We start from the raw sequence: 9,348 nt of genomic DNA, 5'->3' as shown, positions 1-9,348 counted from the left end.
GAGAGAGAGAGAGAGAGAGAGAGAGAGAGAGATGCCACTATGCCTTGCTTTTTAACCTTAGAAGAGAGAGTTGGCAACATCAAGGACAGTGTGGACTAGGTCCAGGCGATTGAGCCAGGATGAGAAAAAGAGAGTTTGACTTCAAAATCCTGAGAGGTGTGCAAGCTTCAAGCTTTTAGACTTCAGCGAGGAGAAAGGCAGAGCATTGCTGTCAGCAACCAGCAAGCTACCATCACGCTATCTATCCATCTACGTGCAAGAGGTATGCTTTAAGTACAGCTCTTGAGGTGTTATTATCCAAAGGTGATGTGAGTCGTGACATGCTATTCTATTTGGATGTACAATAAGATTTCAATGATGTGCTCATATAGGATGTAGCTAGAAGAAATACCTATATATATGACTACATAAATTGGTTGGTTCATAATTAGTGTAATGTGCGTATATACTCCAATGCAACCTAGAGCTTACTCTTCATTTCGGATGTACCTTGGCCTGCCTATCTCACACTTTAGATTATGAGAGGTGGTTCTAATAACATTGAAGGTGTGGATGATTGACGAGACAAAATCCCCCATGATTTCATCTATTTTCTCTTTGGTGGAGACAAATATATGGGAAGTCTTTTTGTTTTACAATTATATCATGGATGATTCCCAATCTCCCTTGACTTTTCTTGATTTCCCACTTCAAAAGGGTAGGCACTTGGACAGATTAGGTTGGCTCATAGGTCACTATCTTTTAGGGGATGAGTATGAAATCCTCTTTGGAGATAGATATATGGGAAGTCTTTTTGTTTTACAATTATATTATGGATGATGCCCAATCTCTCTTGACTTTTCTTGATTCCCCACTTAAAAAAGGATAGACACTTGGAGAGTTTAGTCAGATTCTAAGTTGGCTCATAGGCCACTATCTTTTAGGGGATGGGTATGAAATCCTCTTTGGAGGTAGATATATGGGAAGTCTTTTTGTTTTACAATTATATCGTGGATGCTGCCCAATATTCATTTACTTTTCTTGATTTGCCACTTCAAAAGGGTAGGCACTTGGAGAGATTAGTTAGATTCTAAGTTGTCTTATAGGCCACTATCTTTCAGGGGATGGGTAGTCATCTTGCCTAATACTCTACTTTCTGACCATGTGCCCTTTTCTAAATTCATATTAAGCTTTCTCAAGACCACGTCAAGATTTGCATGTTTCTATTTATTGTTTACAAGCTTTGCTCTATCACAGGATTAGGCTTGTTCAAATGTCTCAAAGAACACTATGGGCTATGCCATGTTTCAGAAAACAACAACCACCTCCTAAGAAGTCAAAGAAGAGGCATCATATCAAAAATGCTTCTTCTGTTGAGGAGGTGGTAGATGTCAATTCATAGATGTGCGTATTATGGATCTCAATGTGATTCATCATTGAAATGTGACTTATCACTTTACAATTCATAGATGTGCCTATTGTGGATGTCAATGCTTGTATTTTGGATCGTTTAGAGTATCCAATCATTCTAGATTATGGACCACAAAATGGATAGCTTGCAGCACTACGTGCATCTATGAGAGACAACACATATAGGTCTATTGAGATCAAACGAGACAAATCAGGTGTGGATTTGGATAATGCAATAGCATTCCAAAAGCGGTTTTCTCATTTCATAGTTCAAAATTTGCATGATCGGTTTCCTGACATGGGCCTTCTTGAATGCTTTAAAGCTTTATCACCTTGTTTTTTTCCATCTAGCATTGCGTTCAAGCATTTTGGATATGATATGATTGATTACCTTATATCTTTTTATGGAGAGCCAAAAATTTTAAATGGAGAGACCTTAGAGCCTCTTGTAGACAAGATTTGTGTTAAAAGAGAGTTTGAGGTGTTTCGAGAGTAGACACCCTATGAATGGAAGGGTAGAAGCTTAAGAGATACATGCTTTTCTATTGAACCCTAACACTAGAGAGAAGTATCCTATGCCCTTGAAATTAGCTGATCTTGCTATGTTATAATGTGCAAGTACTGCTGCTTGTGATTGGGATTTTAGTATTCAAAACCTGATCAAGACTAGATTATGTAGTCACTTGAATACTCATTATTTAGATGCACTCATGCGTATATCCATTGAAGATCCACCATTGAGAGATTATGCATTTGAGGATGCCATTATGTTATGGAGAAGTGGAGTTAAGTCAAGTCATCACATCTTCAGCGAATCTAGAAGGTAGTGTGTTATTTTAAATTTTAGTTTATGAATCATGGCATAGTAATGCGTATAATGAGAGCTAATGATTTATTCTTTGATTTTACAGAGTGAATGGAGTACTCATGGAAGATTGATGTTTAGTGAATATGGTTATATGTTTGATATCTTGTGATTTGCAGTGATATGTTGCTTCAGGTTAGGTATTTGAAATGTTGGTGATCATCTGGTCATTCATGTTATGTATTTGAAATGTTGGTGATACGGTGGATATACACACGATTTATTGATGATACAGTGGATATGTACACGATATGTTGATGAATCAGCAAGCATTCTAGGTTTGGTTGTTGATTTTCAATAAACATGTTCGTATTATGCAGCTGATTTTTAGCACATATGGCAAAATTTAGATATTCTGGTATTTTGTTGTGGATTTTAAGCAAAAATTCTAGTGTTTTGTTGCTAATTTTCAGCGAACATGTTCATATTATGCTACTGATTTTCAACAGAGGTGGCAAAAGTCAGATTTTTTGGTGTTTGCTATGGATTTTCAGCAACCAGTCTGGTGTTTTGTAGCTGATTTTCAGCGAACATTTTGGTGTTTTGTTTTGCTGATTTTCAGCGAACATGTTCTCGTATTATGCTACTAATTTTCAGCAGATGTGGCAAAAGTAAGACATTCTAGTGTGCTGTTGCGGATTTTCAGCAAACATTCTGGTATTTTGTTGCTGATTTTTAGAAAACATGTTCGTATCAAGTAAACATTTTGGTAAGTGACAATTCATGTCAACTTGAATTTTATCTTGTATTTTTTATTTACTGATGTTTTGTTATGTTTAGTGGGGGAGAGGATAATTGGCTTACTCTTTTTGGCAAAAAGAGTGAGTCAGTCATCCTTTTCTCGAAGAGATCTTGGTTAAGCCATTGGATTTTCAATCCATGGTCATGGGGTTCAAATCCCCAACTCTCTTCTAGTTAAGTTGAGGATCAAGTCCTTCATGGTGTCTGAGCTCATGGTGGACCTTCCCGAATCTAAAATAATTGCTAACCTCAAGGTAAAACCCACTCTGTTGAAGATGTTATTCTGTTTGTTTGTGAGGGTTGGTTGTTCAAAGTAGCATATCATTACTATTTAGTGGTTAGATAACCCAGTATTAGTATGAGATTTATTGCCGGTTGGGTCATGATGTTGAAGATTGCATGATGAATTTGACAAAACAAATCACTTTTGTTGTCATAGCTAGCATGTGCATCTAGCAATTCTCTACAATCTTCCTCTTGATTCTCCACCTGACTAGCTTTCTTGCTTTTGAATGATAGAGTATTAGTGCTAGCCATGAGAATCCAAGGAGAAGGGTTGGTGTCCTGCCTTCCCCAACCACAATAGCCATTGAGCTAATTGGCACTGATAGACCTAGTTTGATGACTTAGCTCTCTGCTCTCTTAGCCAATATGCAATGTAATGTTGTGGCTGCTGAGCTATAGACACACAATAGGTTGGTTGCATGCCTTATTCATGTGACAGACGAGGCAACATGAGGTGCAATCTAAGAGCATGACAAGCTTTGTAGAATCAAGGAGTTGTTTTGCAACATTGACAAACATGGAGTATGTTGTCTTTCATGCAACCTTTGATATGGATGGGCAAAGGGCTTATCAAATACGTGCATCTTTGCATTTGCAATTTTGGATCTTGCCTCGCACAATTTGGTTTCTTTTCCTAGTCTTGTCCCCATATATGTGTTGTATTATGTGTTTGTATGTGTCCTCCCTGATTTTTCATGAATATTACATCCACCACATGGATGGTTGCACTCTCAACTCCCAAGCCGAAAGGAGGCATGTTATTCAGTGCCTTAGAGCTACTATCAAGTGCTAGGTTTCCAAAGTAATGCTTGTTCATGGTGCTCTTGTCCTAGTGTCTCCATGGCATAGATGCAGAATGAATCCATTTAGTCATGTACTACACATTGATGTAGGTCATGTACAGATACATGAATCTACATCAAAGTATACATTGATGTAGGCCATGTACAAATACATGAATCTACAATAGTGTATAAATACATGAATTCATGCATGCATGTACGTATGTCACCTGTATGTGTGCCTATGTATGTGTGGGCGCTTGTCTTCATGGTCATACTTTCATTTGAGAGCTAAATAGTGGCCCCATTCACTTTGTTTGTGTAGGGATTGAGACTTGAGTTATGCACTAAGGATAGAGTTGGGCTACTATCGGATGTAACACACATATTCAGAGAGCATGGGCTCTCAGTCACCAGAGCTAATGTCTCCACATGAGACAACAAAGCCACAACCATCTTCTATGTCACAGATTCAGCAGGCATGTTCAAGAGAAGGAAGAGGTTAGTGTTCCCTTGAAATTGAAATTTCAGCTGGATTTAACCAATCATGTCTTTCTGTGAGCCAAGGTTGGTGGGAGGGGATCAAGTACAATGATTGCATTGTGAATGATAGGTGGCCTCTCAAGGGAGGGGACATCATCGTCTTCGAGTATGCCAATTCCTTCCAGTACCCTATGAAGATCTCCTTTGTCAATGCATGTTGTTGGTAAAGTAGATTTTCATGTGAGCTTTCCTTCTGGGCCGTTTTGCTGGAGACATCCATGCCCGTGTTAATATGTATCCCAGCTACTAAAGAAAGAATTCCCAAACGGTCTTCTGGGAAGAGTTCATAAAAGGTCTTCTGCATGGATGAGCACTAATGTGAGGCATTTTTGTAAGTCCATGAGAATATGGTGTTTAGAATCCCTCGTTCATAAGTAGAAACAAAAGGTTTATAGAAGGGTAAGTAGAGATTTCAGTAAGCTTTATCATGCAAGGGTTTGCCCTCTTGTACAATGTTGACGTACATGTGGCCAGGTTATAGCCATAGTTGCCATGTGTATCAAACGAGAGGCAAATTATCACCCACTTGATGGATTAGAAGTGCAATCAACATGTCATGTCCAATGAAGAAGATTACAAGCAATTTTGAGCTCATTCCGGGAAGGCACCTTCGTGCTTCTTTGGTGCTTGTTTTGTGTCAATTAGCTTGTTTTCAAGCTTGTCTTGTTTATCCCAAAAGCAGAGAGAGACCATTGGAAACCATCATACGTAAACATCATGTTGTGTGTGGCTTGACAGGAACCCACTCATCTACTTTCCCATGTTCCTCCTACGTGTTTGTAAATCAGAAAAGGCTTAGGACTCCCTTTATAAACCGGAAGATATTTAGCTTCACCATTGGAAACCAAATTGGCTACAAATGAGGCATGCAGGTATTTTGATTGGTTCAGATATGAGTTTTTTGCACTCCTTGGCACCACAAGCCGCCTTCAGCCCAACATCAACACACAGGTTGCAAGCCCTACCAGAAGTCACTAGACACAGGACAGTCGCCAGTCCAAAGCCAAACATAGCAAAATGCCACCAGACCATCCGCCACAAGCGCAAGCGAGGAGGAAAACAAGAAAAAAGTAAGAAAATTTTAATTTTTTTTTAAAAAAAATGAAATAATTTAAATAAAAATTAAGAAAATATTTACAATATATAAGTTTGGGATAGGAAAATAGAGAAAAATAAAAAAATATAAAAAATAAATAAATGAATTAAAAAACAAATTTAAAATTTTTCTTAAAAAAATTAGAAATTTAGAAAAAATATCAGAAAATAGGTGGAATTTAAAAACAAATTTTAAAAAAATAGAAAAGTTTATTTTATTCTTGTTGGGTAGAAATAAGATTTAAACAATCTTAGAAATAATAGAAAACAAAGAAAAAATATTTTGTCTAGTTTATATTAGTTAGAAATATATTTCTTTGTAGTAGGTTTGAATTTGAAAATTTATTAAAAATATGTTAATGCATGAATATATATGCATACATTTGGGCATACTAGGGAAATGGGGTTGGAAATAGAATAGTGTGAAGTATATTAAAATTTGACCTTTGAAATTATTCAATTTGAAATTACTTTGAAGTTTAGTATTTGCATAATTGTGTGGTGATTTAAAACAAGTACATTTGAGTGTAGTTTGTTATGAAATTTAAAATTATAGTGATTAACTAGTTAAGTTGGACTACACGCTAGATAAAATGCACGTTAGATTTAGGGAGTGGAAGGCAGAGTCATTAGGTGCATTTACCAAGAGCCAACTAGTTTTTGGTCACGAGGCACCGTGGTGTATATATTTTGCATGTTGGGAACTAGGGTCTATGGGAATGAGGTTAGACCTTGACCACAGATATGGAAGAGATTAGTGAGTCCATGTCGGATAACATAGGAATGGATTTAAGAGATGAGATAGCTTCTTTGTGAAACCAGATGAGCTTGGAAGGAGAACTACCACATAATACCATAGCTACGTTGCTAGATATTCAGAGAAGGCAAGTCTTGCTAGAGGTACATCTTGATAGGGAGCATTTAAGACTACATGAATGGATTTATTTTGGAGCCTCATTACTACGTGGATCAGGGGGTGTCAATCATACAGAGAAAGAAGTGTGTACTTCCATATTAGTAGAAGATGGCATATCTAGCATAGCTACATATAAGGAGAGTGAACATATAGAGGACTTTTCATATGAGCTCTTTAAAACCCAAACTGAACTAGCTTCTTCTACCTTCGAGACTAGCGATTGTGAGGAGTTAAACATAGAAAAATCCTTAGCTTTAAATGAGCTTACAAAACTAATTGGAGAGCACACTAAGCATGGTAGTGATGATGATGATGATTATGAGAGAGATAGGTGTGAATTGCTAGTCTATGTGCTATTTGTGGAGAACCCAACTAGGAAGTGCATTGCACATGTGGAAAACCTAGATGAGGGAGTGAGAGGAGGAAATTAATATGCCTAAATGCAAAAATGTGCAAGCAACATTCTAAAAAGATCCTATGAAGGAGTGTATAGGGAATAAGGATAGCAAAATCTATCAAATGAGACAGTATAAGTATAGGTTATATGGGGTCATAGGCCATATTGCAAAGATTTGTGGTGAGAATAATTTGTATGAATGCTAACTTAGGGTGGAGTGGTTATTTGGTTTTTAAAGATTTGTAAAAAACAAACAAAATCTTTTCTATTTAGTAATAAGAGATCAACTATTTCTAATTTAGATATTAAATATGGGGAGGTGTGCTTAATGTGGGATGTTTAGTGAGAGTGAGCTTTAGTGTATTATGTTAAGTTGGGAAAAACTTTTGGGATTCATTATGGAGTTTTTGTTGTTCCTATTTGGATGTGGAGTGCTTTTATATGCAAGGTGGATAGGATGCCCATATTTGTACGAGTTTGATGAGAGTTAGTTAAGGATGTTATGCAAGACTAAGTTAAGTGTTTTGAGAGGAGAGAAGTTGAGAAAAATTGTGTGTGAGAGTGGGATTGAGAAGTGAGGTGAGTGAAGAAGTGAGTGAGGTGAGTGAAGAAGTGAGTGAGCGTGTCTTGAGTGGTGTGAGATATGATACAACCATGGTGGTATCCATGTTTATCCTTACACACATATGAATGTTTCCCATTCATTCATAGGAAGAATGATAACATCCATAAATTAAACCCAAACTCAACTAAATTTGGCAAAATTTTAGTATGAGACTAATTGAAATTTTAGCAAAGTCGACCAAGAGTTTGCCATGTAAGAGAAGTTTGATGTATAGTTCTATGTTAGATGAAATGGGTATAAAGCAGCTCAAAACTTAGCATATTTTATATCTAGGATGATCTAGTTTCAAAATTAAAATGTATGTTTGTGATAAAAGAAATAGTAATGTTTTGTGGGTTAGAGAAGTGCAGAAGAGTAGATTTGAGAGTTCTAAAGAAAAAAATGTTAGTAAAATGAGAGAGAAGTGCAGAAGAGTAGAGTTGAGAGTTGTAAAGAAAAAAATGTTAGTAAAATGAGAGAAGTTAGAGAATCTAGCATAGTGAAGATGTTCATGAGCTGAGAGATGCTTGAGATTTAGAGATGTTCTAGAGTTCAAAGCTAAGTGGAAAGTAGAGTGGAGATGCTAGGGATGTTTGTGAGATATAGAGAGATGTTTGAGAGTTAGAAATAATATAGAATGTTGAGATGTAGAGTTTGAGAAAAAATGTGCATACTAAATGGGACATAGCTTAGGTGTAGGATATTGTATCTATGAGTGGGATTAGGTGACTATAGGAGGTTGTGTTTGCATACATATAGGACACCATGTCTCTCTATTAATGGTAGATGTTTGCGTCATATAGATGCATGCATAGAGAAAGAGAGTTGTATATGCATTGAAGAAGAATTAGATGACATATTATATAAATCTTGTAGTATGCATATAGAAAGAGAGTTGTATGTGCATTGAAGAACAATTAGATGACGTATTATGTATATCCTATAGTATGAAAAATGGCATGGGGAATTGTAGGCTAATAATTATGCTAGAAGGAACGAGTATGTGATTTAAAGAAGAAACGAGAAGAGTGAAGCAATGAGAGATAGCTAGAGTGAAGTGAAGAGAAGTGAGATGAAGTGAAGACTATGATCAGGTTTATCTACACCGTTGTTTCTACAATATAATTTTGAAATGTGTTTAATAAGATGAAATGAACTAAAATGAATTAGAAGAAATGATGGCGACTTAAATTTGATAATGAGTATGTCATTTAGCTTTCAAACTCATGAGAGTTAGAGGAGTGTATGGAAATTTTCTCTAGGCATTTCAAAAGTTTAGTTATTATACTTTTTGGCTTTAGTCACTAGCAAGATATGAGTGGTAGGAAGATTATGAGTTAACATAATTAGTATGGCTGAGGTGAAATCTAGATAGTAGTACTTTTCTCTTTAATAGCTTATAAGTGCTTAGAAATGTTTGATCACTCTAGGTGAGATTTACTCCCTTAATTATTGAGAGTTATATGAGTATAATAGTGTTACTCTTTGACCAGAATCTGTCTAGTCTATGAGGCCTTGAAAAAACAAAAAAAAAAGTGAAAATGGCTAGGTGACTCCTGGTGAGTTGGCAAGTAGCTAGTGGTATTTGTAGACTAGTTTACTTAATAGTAGAAATTGTGGAGGTAAACTACATAGCTCCCACCAAAATGAAAGTAGGGAGAAGAAGTTACTTTTTAGCTATAAAGAGTCTGCTTACCAAAGCATGTTTTAAAATAAAAGAGAGAGAAAAAA

The 9,348-nt window shown here is 36.3% G+C and overlaps 1 pseudogene; it reads left to right on the top strand.

Annotated features, from left to right (window-relative positions):
- Nucleotides 1–2,099: 2,099 nt before the first annotated feature.
- Nucleotides 2,100–4,579, top strand: LOC148039200 (ACT domain-containing protein ACR4-like; annotated as a pseudogene).
- Nucleotides 4,580–9,348: the final 4,769 nt, after the last annotated feature.

This window comes from Lygodium microphyllum, chromosome 3, assembly GCF_053477565.2.
Source record: "Lygodium microphyllum isolate KBCC chromosome 3, Lygodium_microphyllum_v1.1.10, whole genome shotgun sequence".
NCBI lineage: Eukaryota > Viridiplantae > Streptophyta > Polypodiopsida > Schizaeales > Lygodiaceae > Lygodium > Lygodium microphyllum.
The sequence above is the reverse complement of the archived record's forward strand: the minus strand, read 5'-3'. Positions and strand labels throughout refer to the sequence as shown.